We start from the raw sequence: 18,309 nt of genomic DNA on the forward strand, positions 1-18,309 counted from the left end.
GGCGTTCTGGTCTGAACAGTACGCTATTTGTTTTTAAAAAGCATGTTGATGGAAAGTGTAGTGTATGTGGTGCTACTGAGACCGTGGAGCATGTAATAGAGCAACGTGTCAGGTTTGACCAGGAGAGGCAGCACCTCATCCTAGGACTAGAGTCAGAAAGTGTGCAATTAAACATTAAAACAATACTACAGAAGAACTCAAGTGAGATGTGCTTTAAGTACCTTTTTCACTATCTAGAAGCCACATGACTGATTAGAAGGATATAATACCTTTTTTTAATTATTTATTTATTCTTATTTTTTTATATTTAGCTGAGATAGTTTTCGCCCAGACTCACACTCCATTTCAATAGGTGGCGGTAATGCTTCCAAAAGTTGTTTGCCAACCGCCAACAAAATAGAAGAAGAAGAAGAAGGGCGAGGTGAGACCATAGACATCATATATGATCTCCATGGTAAGAAAAGAGCTGCTGGAGCCACCGGAGCTTTTACTTACTCACTGGCTCATTAACGTCCTTGTGATAAGTGGTAAGCCCTCAAAGCAAACTAATGTAATATTTTTATCACTTAAGTAGTTGATCAATGGCTCCATAGATGAGTCTCACATACATAGTCAACAAGTAATTCACCTAATCTGCAGAAAAAACGTTTATTTGTTTTTTGGACAACATTAAAAAGTAATACAGTTGTTTATTATTTGATGTCACAGAGCAGAGCAACCCCACGTAAGATCCAGTGGTCTGGTGACTGGACAGTAGGTAGCACCACTGCTGTGATGTAATTGAGGTCTGTGCGCCTTGGTTTCTTGTAGATGGGGCAGGCGTACAGCTTCGGATCCACAGGAGCATTGGATTTGATGGCAAACATGTGGATGACAGGCATGGGTGTGAAGAGTACTTTGGGTGAGGACTCGATGAGAGTGATGTTCTTTCTGTTCCAACCAGCCCCTTCCAGGAACAAACCATAGACATAAACCCCTTCCTGTAGAGGAAAGGCATTCAATAACAAAATAGCACACGGTTAAATTCCTTTCACATTTCCAGTGAGCAGAAAACACCCACTCACCGTTGGCGAGGCTGTGATCTCCTCCATTGACTTCTTCAGGACATTGTTGTTCAGTGTGACTGTGTCCAGAGCCCAGCCTTTGTTCGCCCTGGTTACTTCTTGTCTCATGGCTGTTAAAAAACCTGCAAACATTCAAGTAAACATTAGGTCTAATAACGTGTAACTTTAGCTGCTGGAAGTCTTTAAGACGTGTCAGCTCCATCATGCTCAAAACTTCAAGGTCTTAACCAGTAATGCAGCCAACTCAGTGTTTGACATTGTAAAAGGCCTCATTCCATCAAAACCACAAACTCACCCTGAGGGTTAAAGAAACCCGTCATCCAAAACGCTTTGGGCCTTCCTTGAAACACCCAACTGTAGAACTGTTTGTTTCTCTGGATAAGCTCGGTGTACCAAAAGCCCAGAGTGGAAGACTCCCAGGAGATCTTCCTCCACAGGCTGGGCACACGAGCGTCAAAAATATTGTCCAGAGCATCACGAAGGTTCTAGGAACAAAGTACATACCAGGAGTTCGAAAGCATTTTAAAGCCTCCTGAAAATCTAATCTAACTCTAACAGACAATCGTTGATGAAAAAACTGAGTAACAAACATACAGAGAAGTGCGTATCTTAAGAAGCAAATATAAAGCGATGTGCTGAGGAATCAGAAATCTTACATCACTCATTATTATTGTGCCATCAATGGCCAGCTTCAGGTCAGTCAGACTCGAGCGCACCACAGAGATGATCCTTTGCATTCGATCCACTTCCTGACGTAGGAAGATGTTCATTGGGTTAAGAGCTCCCATTGTCAACAGTCTGGCTCTGACCTGAACCCATCAAAGTTACAGAGTTTAGATTAAGAGAACGTGTACATTGGCCTGTAAAAAGCCTAATGATCCTACCAACTGACCTCATGTGGAATGTAATTAGCGGGCAGTTTGTCCAACATGTCCTCTGCCATTTTGTGGACGATGGACTCCCGAGTCTCTCCAGATCCCCCTCCACTTTCCTTGGGCTGAATATTTGTGATTGTGTCTAACACCTCAGCAGATGTGTTTGTCTGGTATCTGGTCAACATTCATTATAGAAGAGAAATGCAATAACCTCAAGAAAACCTAAGTATAGTAAATACAACAAGACCGCTTTTAAAGCTGCAGTCGGCAGGTTTTCAAAATTCCGAGTCTAAAGTCGGAAAATTCAAACTGATACACTCTCAGGTCCCTCCCCCAACCTCTAACAAGCTCCGAATCGCCCCCCAAACCCCTCCCCCTCTGTGGACGAGGTTGTGCACGTGAGTTCACACCAGTGTGAGCGCACACAAGCTGGGGCAGACTCACGCTCAGCAGCGTGTGCACAAGCTGTGATGGACAGGTAGGATTCCTCCGCCCTAACTTGATTGGTTAAAAACAGCCGGGAGCGCTCGGTTTTTGCAAGCATGATTACAGGCTTCAGAGGGAGCTACAGATTTCGTTATTTTTCCTAAACAGCCTATTTAATATTCTCCTTCCAGAATCCCATGACAGTTCAAGCTAATATGACTAAAAAAAAGTTGCCGGCCGCAGCTTTAATGCCTCATCATGACGACACTCTCCTTACGTGATATCAGCATTAGCGTGCAGCCCCAGTGCTTGGGGTGAATCCTCAGTGGGTAAACTCTGAATGTTATCCATGTACTCTTCTATTGTCTTACACACCGCAATTTTGTAGCCCGTGTAAAAGCAAAATGTTGGGTCAAACATCTTCTTACTGAACCACACCTGTAATTAAGAACATTGAGCTTCACGTGTCGTATCAAATGTAATACAATGCAACATAAAACACCGGGAGTTGTAACACACGAATCAACAAAAAAACTGGGATTATTACACGAGCAAAACACTTCAACAGGCGTTTGTCATAGTCATCTGTGACCCTTCCTCCATATTGCACCTCAGCGAGCATGTATCGCAAGGTTATCCATGACACATCCTGTGGGGGGGGACACAAAGTAGTGAGTGAGGGAGGGAGGATGACATACAAATATTAAACCAGGGCTGCAAAACGCTCACCTTCTTGGGGCCGCAATCATCCAAGTGTCTTTCAACAAATTCAACACTTGCAGAGAAATCGGCCGAATTGAACTCGTAAGGTATGTTCCAACCTAAGGGTCCAAATTTACGTCGTTCCTTACAAAGCCAAAAAAAAAGAAAAGGTTACCATGTAAAATCAGAAAATCCCTGTGTTATTATGACGAACAGCCTTCCTTCTACTGGAGGAAAAAAGTCACAGACACGAGTTGATTTGTGCTACACTGGAAAATACAAACCACTCAAACTTCAAAAGGCTATAAAATAAACTAAAGCCAACACATTCTCAATATGGTAATGAGGTGGAAAATTTGCCTAATGCATTATTAAAATGGCACAAATGATTTCATTATCAATTATGAAATTAATAAGAAAAAAAAGGCTACCAAATTAAGTAGTGCCATTGTCAAGGTTACGGTACTTCTAAATATGGTTAGTTCACTCTGTTTCTCATATAACCTGTGCCAGGAGCAAAGCATGTATTCTTTTTTAATATTTCCTTTAAATAAAGTTCCACTATGACACGCGTGAACTTAGAATGCGCAGTACCTGCACAGCAGTGTGTAAAAAGGCCACACCGTACAGCAAAGGCTTCCACATGGGCAGGTTGCTGACTTCCAACTGGTTCTGTGAAATTCCTGCAAATGTTCGTTTCAAACCAGCACGTATTCCCTGGGGGGGGTCGTTGGTGAACTTGATGGAAGACTTAAAAGGTAAAGAGTGAGAGACAGTCTGTGCGTGTACAAAAACTTTTAACACCTTCCTTTTTATGACGATGTTGTCAAGTCTCACCTGTAGGAGTGTGATGGAGAACAGATCGTGTGGCTCTGTGGTGATCCACACCCTGAACGTGTCATGCATGCTCTCTGTAACTGTGATAGTTTCTAGCAGCTCATCCATAAACTGCAACCCCAGGTGACAGTTCTGCAGAAGGACCCAACCTCCCTGTACACATCCAGACACAAAAGCCACGGATCAGGTCAAACAGTCAGCCATTGCTGTTGAAAGCAAGAAGCAACACTCTAGCTTGCACATCAGGACAATCCAATACACTCCCACATGAAAGCATTCACCAGATGCCGTCACCTGCTGGAAGCTGCTTTACTTTGTGAACTTTCTATGAAACCATTTGCTTGTCCACATGCACGAGAGCCACTCCTGAGCCTTGTGGTCATATACGTTCGTTCCAACAACACAGTCAGCATTTATGATTACCGCCCTATGAGGGGTGCTTTCACAAATGCAGTTTGCATCTAGGCTTATAAATGGTATGTAATGTTTTAATACTGCCAGCTGGCATTTCTAAGCCCTGGCTGCAATGCTATTTATAAACTCTGATTTCCATTACAAATCCCACTCAGACATGGTCAATTCTGTGTGTATGGCCATTTGCAAACCACAACTGGCAATATTAACACTATCTAAAACATCAGATGAAAAATGACATCATTAGCTTTTCGATGCTATATCGATTTTACGTCTAAATGTTCCCCTTGCTCAGTATTCATTTATTTATCTTTTTAATGGCGGTCAAACTGTTAGCTGGTCTCAGAGTTCACAGGTTCCCTCCAGACCCTGAATTGAGGGGTTCTTGGTCAAAGAACTGGTACCAATCCTGGAACTGCCTCAGTTGGAAAGGCTTAACTCATGCATTATACTTCTTCAGTAACTTCTAAAAGCACCTCTGTCATTGATGTCTTGACCAGCTTCCTTGCATGCACCTCTTGTCCTTGTCCCATAGATATTGCTCTGCATTCTGTAAACCGAAACAGTGGGAGTATTTACATAGACATGAACATATAGAGTGCATTTAAATAGTGCTTTCCCCCCTGGTCTAATCCACCACTCAGGACTTTGCAGTACAAGCCACAGGCCTTTAACTATACTGTACATACAAAACATAATTATCTTTCTAACACAACATAACACACACACTTACACAAGGATGAAACATTACGGGGAATTAAGGGCCACGGATCAAACCACAGACCTTTCAATTAGTGGAATTTTAACAGCCACAATCAAATGAATTTATGCTCAGGAAAACAAATACATGAGCTGGATTGCCCAGTGAACACCCAAGGTGCCACTGCAAAGAGCACACAGCAACCAACATCCAGGATACAGTTGGTTACCACGGTCACAGGGACATCAATCACAAAATTTGGGTTTCATACCGTTCTAACTGAATCAAAAGTAGATAGCGTCGCAAGTTGGGAACTGGTCTGAATGTAAACACAATCAGACGTCAGGAGATTTTGGCATTACATCTTCAGCAGAAAATAAAAAAGTTCAGTAAAATAAAATAAAAAATGGGGCAGGACAGGGCAAACTCACCGAGATTAAGTTTCTTGGCAAGTGCTTCGATTTGTTCGGTGGGATCTGAGCCCATAGAAAGGAAGCAAATGAGGGGGGTGCGAGGATCACTTTCCTGCCAGGTGCTGTGAAGGTTCAAGAGGACAGGCTCAACGAATCTCATGCCCAAAGAGTCTCCCACATACTTTCTGGCCTGAGACAAGGTGCGATCAGGGCACCAAGACCTGTGAGAAAAAAAGCTTGTGAGGTGATTGCATTTTATAATATGGTGTATTCAAACATGTAATCAACATTCAAGTAGGAGGACCCAACCTTATCAGCAAAAGCTTATGGAAAACATCAAGAGAGTTGTATCCATCTGGAGTGACGCCTTCCTCTGGGGCATCAAGATTGAGCCATGCTTTCCAGTTTTTCCCATTTTGGGACACCTACAAACCATGTCAATACCAAAACTGATGCCACTACAAGCAGATGAAGAATTCAGATGTCCAGATCATTCGTGGATCTATGGCTTACCTGGTTTATAATGTTAGTGAACTGTGGCAGCTTGCTGAGTTCTACCAAGTTCAGCCACACCATATCCAGGATCCAGCTGAATGGCTTTGATGGACAGGTCTTCAGGTCAAGAGCTGCGCCACCTATTGTTTCATCAATTATGTTCAGAGATGTCAAGTCCAAAAGGCAATTCAACTTTTCCTGGGAATGATGCACACCTTACCTTTAATAAGAATCTGAAATTTGTTGTGTTGTATTCTGTTATTCTGTAAGTCAATCTTGAGGGCCAGCAGGAGTGTGAAGATGAACTTGTGGTTTTCATAAAGGCTTCTGACTGTGTATCGGAAAACCTCAAACGTCAGATATTCAATAATATTTGCAATCCGCTTCTGAGTTTTGGAGGCCTTCTCAGACCTGCAAAAGCGCATTAATTAAAAACAAAAAATCAGCATAAAAAAACGAGGGAGGCAAAGACACAGAGAACAAAGCATATTTGAAGATTACGACCACACCACAGCGTGGTTAAAGAAACATCTTTGTCAACCTATTGTTCTTTCCAGACAAATTTGTTGGTCATTAGAGGAAGTAATGGTTGGAATAGTTTCCGAGCTTTAATCTCAAACATCTTATGATAAGACTGTGCAGACATACTTCTTAAATCACGATAAAGCCATACCTTGCGAGTGACAGATCAAAGATTTTGAGGAACTGACCCAAGGAGGTCTGGTACATGATATTGACCATGCTCATCTCCGTGATGAGGAAGTACAATGTGCTTCCTCGAGAGGCAACTGGATGGTATTCTTCTTGAGCGACATTGATCTTTACTTCTGCTTCAGCTGCAACACTGAGCTTTGCACTAACTTCCGCAGCAGTTTGCTTAGTCGTGGTCAGAATGCCAATCATGGAGTCATCATCAACCAAAGAACCTTTAACCAGACAAACAGACACACTTTCACTTTAGGAAAAAGAACAGGTATGACTGGAGAAACTGGCATTAGTCTACAACAGTAACTATAGGACCTTTAGTGCTGCTGAGTTTGTACAGCAAATTGTCTTCCAACTCCTGCATCTTTCTTTTATTAGCAGTTACATCCTCAATTAGTTTCAATCTTTCTGCTTCTAGCTCCTGTTGAGATGAGTGGAAAAAAACCAAGAGCCAGTCAATATCATATTCTTACACTGGAAAAACAGTTATCTAAAACAATCACAGATAAAGTTATATTTTTAAACCAAATGGGGAAAGCAAGCTGCGTTTCTGGAACAAATGACACACTCACGTATTTTTCTTTGAGGATGACTCGGCCGAGCAGCTGGTTCTCCAGGCCCTTCATGTTTACAGTGAAATCAATAATGGATGTTTTTGCGCTGACCTCTGGAGTGTATGCTGGATTAGGCAGTTTGGTAGTTATATAGAGCTGGAACCCATCCATTACGTTTACCTCTTTGTCTCCTACTTTGACCTATAAAAAAACATTGAAGACAATTTTAAGAGTGTACACATTTTAAAGTTGTATTGGTAAATTTGAATGGACATGAAGGTTAAAAATACCTTGAAACTGGTCCCAGATTTGATAAAGTTTTTCTCGAGCACGTTGTCCAGGGCAGGGTCGAGCTCCTCAAATATATCCTCAATGAGCATTGGGCGTCCCATGGAAATACAATCTTCCAAATGTGTGCGAAAGAATTTGTGGTTGAGGGACGTGACCTGAACATGAAATCAGTTTACTTCTACGACATGCTTTACTTAAGCGTGTAATTAGGGTAAAAATGACACAAGTGAAAATCATTTGGCTATATACTTGAAGTTCGTTGGCCTCTTCCTTTTTCTTAATCCAAGCTTTTCCCTGAGTCTGTGGATCGATGAGGAGGGGATATCTTGTTGCTTTTGTGACGATGATGCCATTCTGAACTGACAAGTCATCTCCCGGGAGTCCCTGAAGGTTCCACTCACTTATCTTAAATATTAAAAATGATAGTCAATGGTTCAAATGATTTTTTTTTACTTTTCACAGGACTAGTATCAAATAAAAATAGGCTGGCATTGTTCTCACATTGGGAGCATCCACCAGGGCAGAAATGATGTTGAGATTTTCTGTAAAAGGGATTTTGTGCTTCCGGAGCTCCGCCTCCCAGATGTCCTTCAACAACATATCACGGAAACTCTGGTTGAATGGACCGCAGTACGACAAGAAGCCGGTGAGCTGGAGTACGTCACCCACAAGTCTGAAAACAAAGGCAGAAGCAGCTGGACTCATATAAAAGCCATTATCAAAACCTTTTAAATCTGTCCTTGAAGAACCAATCCTTAATTCTAGTAATGAACCTCTTTAAAGACTAACCCCCCTTGGAATATAACATTTTGATATTCAATTGCATTTCCTTTGTAACCTGCCTGTTTATTTGTGACTTAAATTCTTTGCGTTGCTCGATCCAGCGAGCTTTCTCTCCACTAAGTCCGTCAATAAGTGCAGATGCAGCCTGCATTTTATTCCTACACATCTCAGCATCATCCACCAATTCCTGAAAGACAAGACGCCTGTGTCAGCTACAATCTCTAGATTTAAGTCAACGCAGTCGTGACATTTTTCAAAAGGGTGCGTCACACCTGTTTCTCTTTCATTGCAGCGTCGCATTTGGCCTTGACTTTGTCAAACTCTGCTTGCTTTTCAGCCAGCTGAGTCTCTGCCGCGCACAGCTCGTTATTAGCCACAGTTAGACGGTTCTCTTGAATGGCAAGGTTGGCCTGGAAACAAACAATGCAGTTATACTGTAGCATAAAAAGGCTTTGAGCTAAAAATGAGGTTTAATCACCTATTTACCTAAAATGGATTCAAACAGGCTGAGAATAGAGAGTTTTAAATGGCATTATTGGAGAAGAATAGCCGCCTACGACAAATCTAAAATGAAAAAGAAAAAAAAAAAAAACAGTCGCCAACATGATGAACTTTAACTTTACCTTGAGTGGCAACACTTCTTTGTTGATGGCAAAGAATGAGGCCATAGCACGAGTCCATGCGAGCAGACCAGCTACACTACCACACACTTTCTTGGCATTTTCCATGGTGTAATCCTCCATGTCAAAGTAAGGCTGCAGTAGTTCCACAGTTTCCTCGTTAATGCTGTCCTTTGGGAACTGCTGGAGGCTTGTCAAGAAACCAGAGCCACTCATAAGCTGAAAAGGACAAAACAAATGAATTCATGCAAATGCCATTTGTGAGGAAGAACACGCCGCTCAGTTTTGCACTCAGAGCAGAATTATCCAGCTGCCATCTTTTCATCCCCATCCATCTTCAACTTTAAATCGTGCTGCATTCGCTTTAACCCAAAAGCCAGATGTCAAGACTAATTTGTTCTTGCTTTTTGTTTAGTTAAGTTTACTTAAGAAATCAATTTGATAATAATCCAACTTCTTACAGGCCTTCTTTCATTTCATGAGCTTTCAGGCTACCTACTGTACCTTCTCACATATTAATGCACTTTAAGGGTTTTTAGGTGTGAATTGTGTCCAAATTTACATTTGCATGGAAGCATCAAAGCTGTAGAACAAATCTCAAAAAAGGCACACCCTGCAGAAGAGAGGAGCAGAGTTGAGTCCGCTGGCTCACTCCACCTCCTAAAACTAATACTGAAAAAAAGGCCTGCAAATGTGGGCTTGAAAAGAGCTGCTGTGTTATATCTCTGTAGTATTTCAACCAAACATGACACATTTAAGACCTCAGGGCACAATGTGTCTCCTTTAATATATGAGTGGAATTCATATATTTATCATTTGCAACAACTGAATTTTTAGAAAAAGGAAATTTGTTACCTTCAGTGCTTCTGACCATGATGGTTGAAGACAGCTTCGTTCTGGATCACATGTAACAGGGTCTAACTTTTTGTTAAATAAAATCAGACAGCAGTCCATGATCCTCATGACCAGGTGTGGAGGCTTGGCCAATTTTCTCACTGTGGCAATGTCAGCTGGCTTGATGGTCTGTGGAGTTTTTAAGTATATCATGTAACATATCGTAGAATGCACGGTGTAAATATCTTCAAATAAGTCAGAGATATCTCACATTCAGTGCAGCTGTAGCTTCTTCTAAAGCTGGCCTGGCAGCCTCCAGCTTTTCCTCAGCTATAGCTTTCTCATACTCTATTCCATCCACAATTTTCTGGGCTCTGTCCTTCACAACTTGGACCTCATTCTTCACAATGGTTGCAGCTTTAGCACTGACTGTCACCTCTGCCAGCACCTTGGTGAATGCAAAAATAAACATCTCATGCCTTCAAATGCATCATACGCGTGCGTCCATGGTGTTGACCTTTCAAACAGCTTTTCAGAAATGACAAAACCTCTGTCAGCTATTCACATCAAACCAGAAGCTAATTTCCACAATGAACCTATGAATAAACTGATTCTGCTACCTCACTATGTACAGAACTCAAATTGTTCTTAATTTTATGGTTTTACATTACTGTGGAAGTACTGATTGGAGGAAAGTTGCTCATAAACATCCATCCATCATCAATCTTATCTGCAGGTCACAGGAGCTTGGACGTATCTGATTTACCTTGTCAGCTTTGGCAGATGCAATAGCGAGCTCTTTTTCCTTTACTTCAAGATCTTTTGATAATTGAGCCACCGACTTACTGGCCTCCATCAGTTTGTCCAACCCTGGAAATCAGTAACATCTGGTGTAATCTTTTACAGGAGTAGACCATACAAAATCCTCCATAAAGTACACAATCTTTATAAAGACACAACTGCCTTCCTGTTCAAATTCCTTACCAACATTCATGCGCTCTGCCAAAGTGTTGATATAGTTGTGCTTTTCGGCATATAATGTTTTGTAACCATTTATAAAAGAAAGGTAAGATTTAGGGGTGACGTGAGCTCGTCTTCGAAACCTGAGAGATGAACAACATACAGCGTTAGGACTGTGTTTGATAGCGTATGTTTCTGAACAAATTAGATTTGTGTAAATGTGATACCTTTCAAAGTAACTTTCACATGTTTCAGATACTTTGTGATGATAAGTTCCCATGGTGGTCATCAATGAAGTCTTCACATCAGCTGGACAAACCATGTGAAACTTAGATAAGAAATAGGTGGACACAGCAACCAGAGCCTCATTGGGCCAAGGGGTGAACCAGTCCATTGTGCAGCCGGAAATCAAGCCCGGAAACTTCAGACATCTGGAGCGAAACTTCTGCCCCACCTTTAAACAAGAGTAGAGTAAAACTCCAATGAAAAGGTTCATTTATGGAGGTAGTTATGGGTGTAAGTGTATATATAATGTCACTGTTGAGCATCTAAACATGCTGTGAATAAAAAGAGATTTGGAATAAAAGTAGCAAAAGTTTGGGCGGTTGCTTTTGGGTATAAACAGAAAATATACAAAGTTTCAACTTACCGGTGAGAAGCACAGAACAACGTGTAAATTCTTCCTAAACCGAGATATAAAGTAGTCATAAAGATTGTCAAAAGTTGGTGGAATTCGAGGAAACTCCTTTTTCATAACTGGGATCAGGTTCTGGGTGATCTCTTGCATCTCATCTTTTGCAAAAAGATTGGAGACCTGAAACGATTACAACATGGTCAGGACCAGCGAAGCTTTTCCTTTGAGACGTTACATTCTGCCCCACCTCTTTGTTTCAGTCATACAGGACCAATTCCAGTCCGTTTCAATTAGACTGAAGATTCCAGTGTTCAGTTACACAATCAGCAGATATTCAGATACGCCTTTATACCTTTATGAGATCTCACCTCTCCAGAAGAGAGAATATTGTTGAGGTACTCGAGGAAAGCCTCATCCTTGATTTCGTTGTCTGTAAAGACGAAGGTGATGCCTTTGCCCTCAGCCCCCGCTGTGTTATACAACAGTTTCAGGTCATCCATGAAATTACTCATGTTGTATGTTCTAAGTAAGGAAAAATAAACACCACATAATTGGAAAGAAGGCCCAGCATTTCACTTTCAGTGCAAATGCAACTACAAACAGCTCATGGCTTCATAGGACACTCATTCTTGTATTTTAAAGGTAGGGTAGGAGATCCTGGATTTTGGGTCCAGCGAAGCTGCATTTTGAAAATACACAGGTAAAAAGTCCCAACCCTTTTCTTCACTTTCCCCCCGAAGGCACGCCTCTAGAGTACATGAACGCGCACGAGCAAGAAGGTGCACGAGCGCTGTTCTGACAGCAAGCATCGATTGTTGCCGTATTTAGTATTTAGTATTTAGTTTATGCTAACTATACGTTTAATAATGCTAGGTGCTAGCCAAGCTGGCTCTAGTTTAGCTTCCTGCCAAGCTTCTAGACGTATAATTCGTTCACGGAGCAGGGTACGCGCACAGGGGGGGGGGGGGGGGGGGGGGGGGGAAGCAGATTGCAGGTGATAGACGGCATCAGAATCCAATCATTGTGAACGGTCCGTTCACAATGATTGCATACTGTTTTTCCTAGATTGTACGTTCTAGAGGCCACTAAAAAATTTCATATTTGTGTCAAAACTTTTAATTAATTGGTTGCAATGGGGGTGTGAAGAGTATTTCAAGCAATATGTAAAAAAATGTTCCAGAAAAAGATCCCCTACCCCGCCTTTAATAGGTACGTTTATCGAATTGAACTTTTTATTTGTTTCCTACTTTTAAGGATAAAATTAATTGCAGTTAATTAGAGCTGATCTTAGTACTGTATTCATGTGCTTGACCAATCACCCGAGACCCTGGAAGAACGTCTATAGTAGGAGCTCACAGTTTATAGAACTCCTTCTGTGGCGTCTTTAATTTCTACTTTGGAGCGGGAGCTTTCCCAGCATAACGGAGACATGAAGGTGACGTGATAGGTCCAGATGAGGTAAGTGTACAGTGACTGGTTGAAGGTATGAACACACCACTGGAACCACTACTATCAAAGGGAAGTAAAAAAAACTAAAACAAACAAACCTATTTAAAACATTGCCTATAAGCAATATATAATAAGAAATTATTGTATTATTATTATTTTTTTGAAACAGAGGAATGGACTTAAAGTGACACCTAGGGCCGACTGAGACAGGTTTGCAGGTTATATCACTTGAATGCAAGCAGAAAAAAAGCCCCTGATGGTTCATTGTCCTTTGGGGAGCGCCTCTAACCCTCAGAGAGCCCCAAGAACAGTTTGATCAGTGTGATTAAAGTCCCTACAAACAGAGCTCTCACAACTATGACTCATCTCACTTGGTTAATGTGATCTGGAAGATGCTGTATCCAGCTATGTATGAGGCCAGGCGCGTCAGACTCTGTTTTCCTGATCCTCCCACTCCCACAAGCAGGGCATTTCCATTGTCAGTGCGAATGATTCGTGAGACCTAAAGAGGAGCAAATCTAAAAAGAATCAGTATTATATCTAGCCTAGTCTACAAGAAATGCATCAGCTATACTCGCTTCAGGTGTCACCTTGACAAGATGAGTCATTGCGTCTTTGAAGAAAACCAGATCCAGGGTGGAGCCCCTTACTACCTCATTGTGCTGAGCTTGATACATCACAAGCTTATCTGACAAGAACTGAAAATCTGGCACCTGAAACAAGTTGTTCATACAGATTATGGTGACAGTTTCCTCCATCAACTTACTACCATGAAACTATCAAGCGCTGATGTACGAATTCAGATTTCACACCAGTTCATAGATCTTAGGGGCATCAAAACAGGCATCATCGTCTTCCTCTCCAGTTGGCTCAGGTGCATCTCGGAGGAAGTCCACAAAATACGGCTCAGAATGAAGCTCTTGAACGAGGTTTGGGTCAACGTGCTCTTGGATGACACGACATACAGCCTTCTCAAACCAATCTCTGTCCTCAGAGCAAATAAACCTGCAACAAAGCAAAGTCTTAGAGTAATGCTTTCTTCCAACTTTTTGTTTTTTAACTTAAAAAAGGATTTTACCTGTCTGCTATCACCCTTGTACATTCACACTTGAAAAGAGCCAATAGGGTGGAGATGTCACCACACTCCTCTGCCTTAACGTTTAACATTCCCTGCCAGATCCTGGACAAGTCCCTCAAATTGAAAATGTAGTGGAACTTTGATGGTGTTGGAAGCATTTTGACCTTCAATGTGGTGTCATAAAACAAGTTAACAAACTTATCAATACCATATACCTATAATCAATTCCTATTATAAACTTCTCATCATATTCCAGGTAAGTACCTTTGTCCACTGCCAAACGATCCTCCCAGCAGACACTAGACATTTAACCATTGCTGATATGCTTGGCTGGAATGCCCTGCATTCATGGAAATATCCAGAGCCAATCACACCTGCACAAAAAGAACATGAAGAAACCGTTAACTGTAAAATGAAAACTACAGTAATGGAAGCAGAACAAATGGGATTATTTTAGACCAACCTACCAAAGATCTTATCAATGGAGGTGTTGGCTGGCAGAGTGCAGTTGAAGACTGTAAAGTGTCTCTTCAGTCTTTGTGGGATGTCATTTCTACCCCCACCAGGGTGGATCATGGCAGCCAGAATCTGTGCATCCTCAATCGTGGTGAAATCTCCTGGTTTATCCAGATTGTACATGCCAGTCATTTCCATCATCTGGCGGACTATCTCATTTGTGATCTGGTTGGATAGCCACATAAAGTAACTCATCAGATTAAAGCGACAGATAGACAGACAGATGTTCATTAAAAAAAAAAAAGAAAGCAACACCTGATCTCCCCATTCGTTGACAATAGGCATATTTATGTCATCGATGAAGATGGTCATCCTGCGTCCTCCTGGGGGTCCATAGGTGCTGCCAATCCTTTTCTCAATGTAACTTTCCACTGATCGCTGTGTACGAAGAAAGTTTTTGCAAACATGAACCAATGTAGGACTGTAAAAATTCAAGCACAAAAAGCATTTTAAAATATCTTTTACCTGATACATCAAGGGCTCTGTGGCAGATGAGAAGTTCAGTGATTTGAACAGATCCGTCTCAGGATCGTATTTCTTTGCATAGCCTTTGATCATCACTGTCTTCGCTGTCCCTTGTTCACCAATAAGCAGTACGGCCTGTACATATAAAACATTTAGAGTTTAGACAAAAAGTAACATATTTTTAAGTATAAACATTATCTAAATATTCTTTTAAAAACCACAAGATCACCTTGTGTTGTTTGGCAATAGTCTCCAGCAAGAAAGAGGTTCTTGTGTTATCCACATTTGGAACAAGAATGGAGGTGTAGTCAGGCACATGGTCAGTTGGATAGACATATTCCTCCACAAGATTGTTCCAGTGACACCATTCACCTAAAACAAAAGTCGCCATTCTTTTTAGTCACATATAAACCCATTCTCATCCCATCGTTGTCAAAGCTGGCGATGTGCTGAACGTATGCACAATGGGTCCTTTCATGTCTGTGCTGTGGCGCACCACTCGAGGCAGTATCAGACATCTAAAGCAAATATTTCTAATACATCTTATTTCACAACAATTAACAACGTATAACTGATACTAAAGATTACTCTCAGGTGGGTATATGCAGTGCGAAGGGGTCTTAACAAAATCTCCGAATCTGATGCCTCTGGAATGAGACCAGATTCTGTAAACCCTGTTGAGGGTAGCAGGAGGCTGAAGCCTTTAACAGCTGCTATTGGTTAAGAAGGCAGGGACGCTAGAGCGTCCAACACAAGACTAATACAGAGACGGACAATCAGACACTCGCAACTACAGTGTAAGCCATGCAGATACAGGGAGGGCACACAAACCCCGCAATAATACCCTTTTTGCTGTGAAGTGCTAACTTAACCACCATGCCACCACATTCAAATGCTTGTTCACTTTAAACTATACAAAAAAAAACATCAAATTGATGCTCTTTTACGTGTCAAATAACTGTACCGTTTGTGTTGACCATGTACTCAAATATAGTCTCTCCCGGCTTGGTTTGAGGCACATCAATTTCGCTTTCATGACCTCTCATGAAGACCTCCAGCTTGTCTCTGTCCTCTAATTCTAAAAGAGCTCCCAGACTCCACATCAGGCAAAAGACAAAGAGGCGCTCAAGGTGCTTGCTTCCAGCAAAGCCCTCTGTCTCCTTGGTTGGGAGGAGGCCCTCCAGCAGATTGACGGACTGAAGAAGGAACATAGTCAAACAATTCAGGCTTCGAGGCATCATCTGATTCTGTTTTTATTCTCAGTCTTTTTTTTTTTTTAAATACACACCTGTATTATGTAGTTACACTCCAAAAGCTCCATTTTGGGTTTAAGGTTTTGCCTCATATACATGTAAACATCCTCAAATGTCTTTTCATATAAACCGATGATGCTCTCTGCCTCTCTAGCAGGGCGCTTCTTGGCCCATCCCTGCAATACAAAAGCCAAGTTCTATCTAAGCACTGCTTACAAAGCATTGTTCTTTTTCAGGAAAAAAAAAGTCTTCAACACTTAGATATCACAAAAGTACCTGGAGGATGGGTAGCCAGCTGAGAGCTGAGGAGCTTATAAAAACCATTCCCACACGGGACACAGTAGCAGGGGAGGCATTATCCATGTTGTGCACCTCAAACACCAACTTGCAGGATGGTGACATGACGATGCGGTCACCATTAGCCAGGGTCAGTGTTTTGTTATCATCCAGGACTGAGTTGAGGTTCTCGATCCATATTGCATCAACGGGACCATCCAGCACAATCCAGATGACTTCCCCTGAAGAGTAAACCCGTCGAAGCAATTAAATGTTTGAGTTCTCCGGCAGCCTCTGGCACTTTGTCAGTCACTAATGAGCCGCTGTCCCACTACTGGATCAAAAGTGGGCGAGCCAGTGTGTGCCAAGGACAACAGCATCTCCACTGTCATTCCCAGAACTTAAAAGGGGCCTGTTTTGGGGTCCCGTAGGAACAGGAGCCTGGGATTTGCCCCAGCTGCTACCCTCGGACCAGACAAGGCTAAGTGTAGTTCCGTATGCGGTGGTGTCAATCTGAAAGGTGGGATTACATGTCAGGGACGAGGTGCTTACGACCAAGGCACCATTTTGTTTTGTTGTGTTTTGGTTACAACGCACTGTGCAGTAAACCATACTGGCTGTCTCATGTGACGTCTCATATTTTAGCTCTAAATATGCATGAACTGGCATCTATAGCTTAAGAAAAGTGCTCAGCTTCTGAGCTGACATTTTCATTGTCTTGTTGAAGCTGGGCAGTAATATCGTGCAGATGCAGTATTTAGCATCACATTAAAATTGCAACAACCTTTATATTGTGTTATACTGAATGTAATATGATAAAAATGTCTAAAGTACAATACTATGTATTGCTTAGATATTATTTAATACAATACCGTTTTCATTTGGACAGTTTTATATTTTTTCTTAGGATCTCATCTGTATTAATCACAAGCACTTTCTTAGCTTAGATGTTGACAAAATGTTGGAATTACCCTTCTTAGCTTTGAGTGACCTCCGCCACAGTGTGGAAAAGATTCCATCAGTCCAATCATTAGTTGCTGCATCCAGACGACCAAACATCTGCGGAGCAGTGATTGCTTTGGGGTTCATGCGCATCTCTCTGTGTGGGGTTCCACATTCACTCAGTGATCTCATAAGAACGTTGATAACCGAGGTCTTCCCGGCCCCACTTGGGCCTAAAGTCATCAGCCCATGGCGCACTCGAGAAGACTCATAAAGCTGACCCAGACAGCAACAGTGATATACCAGTAAGAAAAGTACTTTCCAAAAGCTAACTTTATAATAATTATGCTAAACAACAATTTTAAGGCACCTGAACAAGCTTGAGGTTCCACGGTGGGTGGTTAACGAGACCGGCAAGCTCAACTTGATTAGCAACAGCAGCTTGAAGTTCAGTATATGTGCTGTTGTCCTGCTGGATACCAGGGAACAGGTCATTGATAAGACTAAGGAAGAGGGGCTCATCCTCATCCACCTGAAACACACAGATGGATTTTTTTATTCACAGCACTGTATCCAGTGTACAGAGTATACTTTCACACCCACAATTCAATACAATTCAATATATCACAGCTGTTGGTAAGAACTAAGTTTGTGTGATACCAGTTTGGACAGATTCATGTCACGAAGCACTCTCATGACAGTGCTGGACTCAGTGTCATCAGGTCGAGCTCTTTTACACGCCCCAAGTGTTCTCAACACAGACAGGATGTTCCTTAGTCCAAAGTCATAGTGGACCTGTCAAATAGCAGAGGTTATATGTCAGTAGTTCAATAACCAAACAAAATAGGACTTATGAAATGCTAACAAGATTCTCACCTGTTTTGTGAGTTGCTCCTCACAAAGTTTGTAAAGAACAAAGAATTTCTGTGCTAAGTTAACATTCTCATTGAATCCACAACTGGCTAGTTTGACTCTCATTATAATCTGTCGGAGACAAAAGTGTAGAGGGATGTGTTAGGACCA

The 18,309-nt window shown here is 41.8% G+C and overlaps 1 pseudogene; it reads right to left on the minus strand.

Annotated features, from left to right (window-relative positions):
* Nucleotides 1-440: 440 nt before the first annotated feature.
* Nucleotides 441-18,309, minus strand: part of LOC142376976 (dynein axonemal heavy chain 8-like) — a 58,488-nt pseudogene continuing 40,619 nt past the window's right edge.

The sequence above is a fragment of the Odontesthes bonariensis genome, chromosome 3, assembly GCF_027942865.1.
Source record: "Odontesthes bonariensis isolate fOdoBon6 chromosome 3, fOdoBon6.hap1, whole genome shotgun sequence".
NCBI lineage: Eukaryota > Metazoa > Chordata > Actinopteri > Atheriniformes > Atherinopsidae > Odontesthes > Odontesthes bonariensis.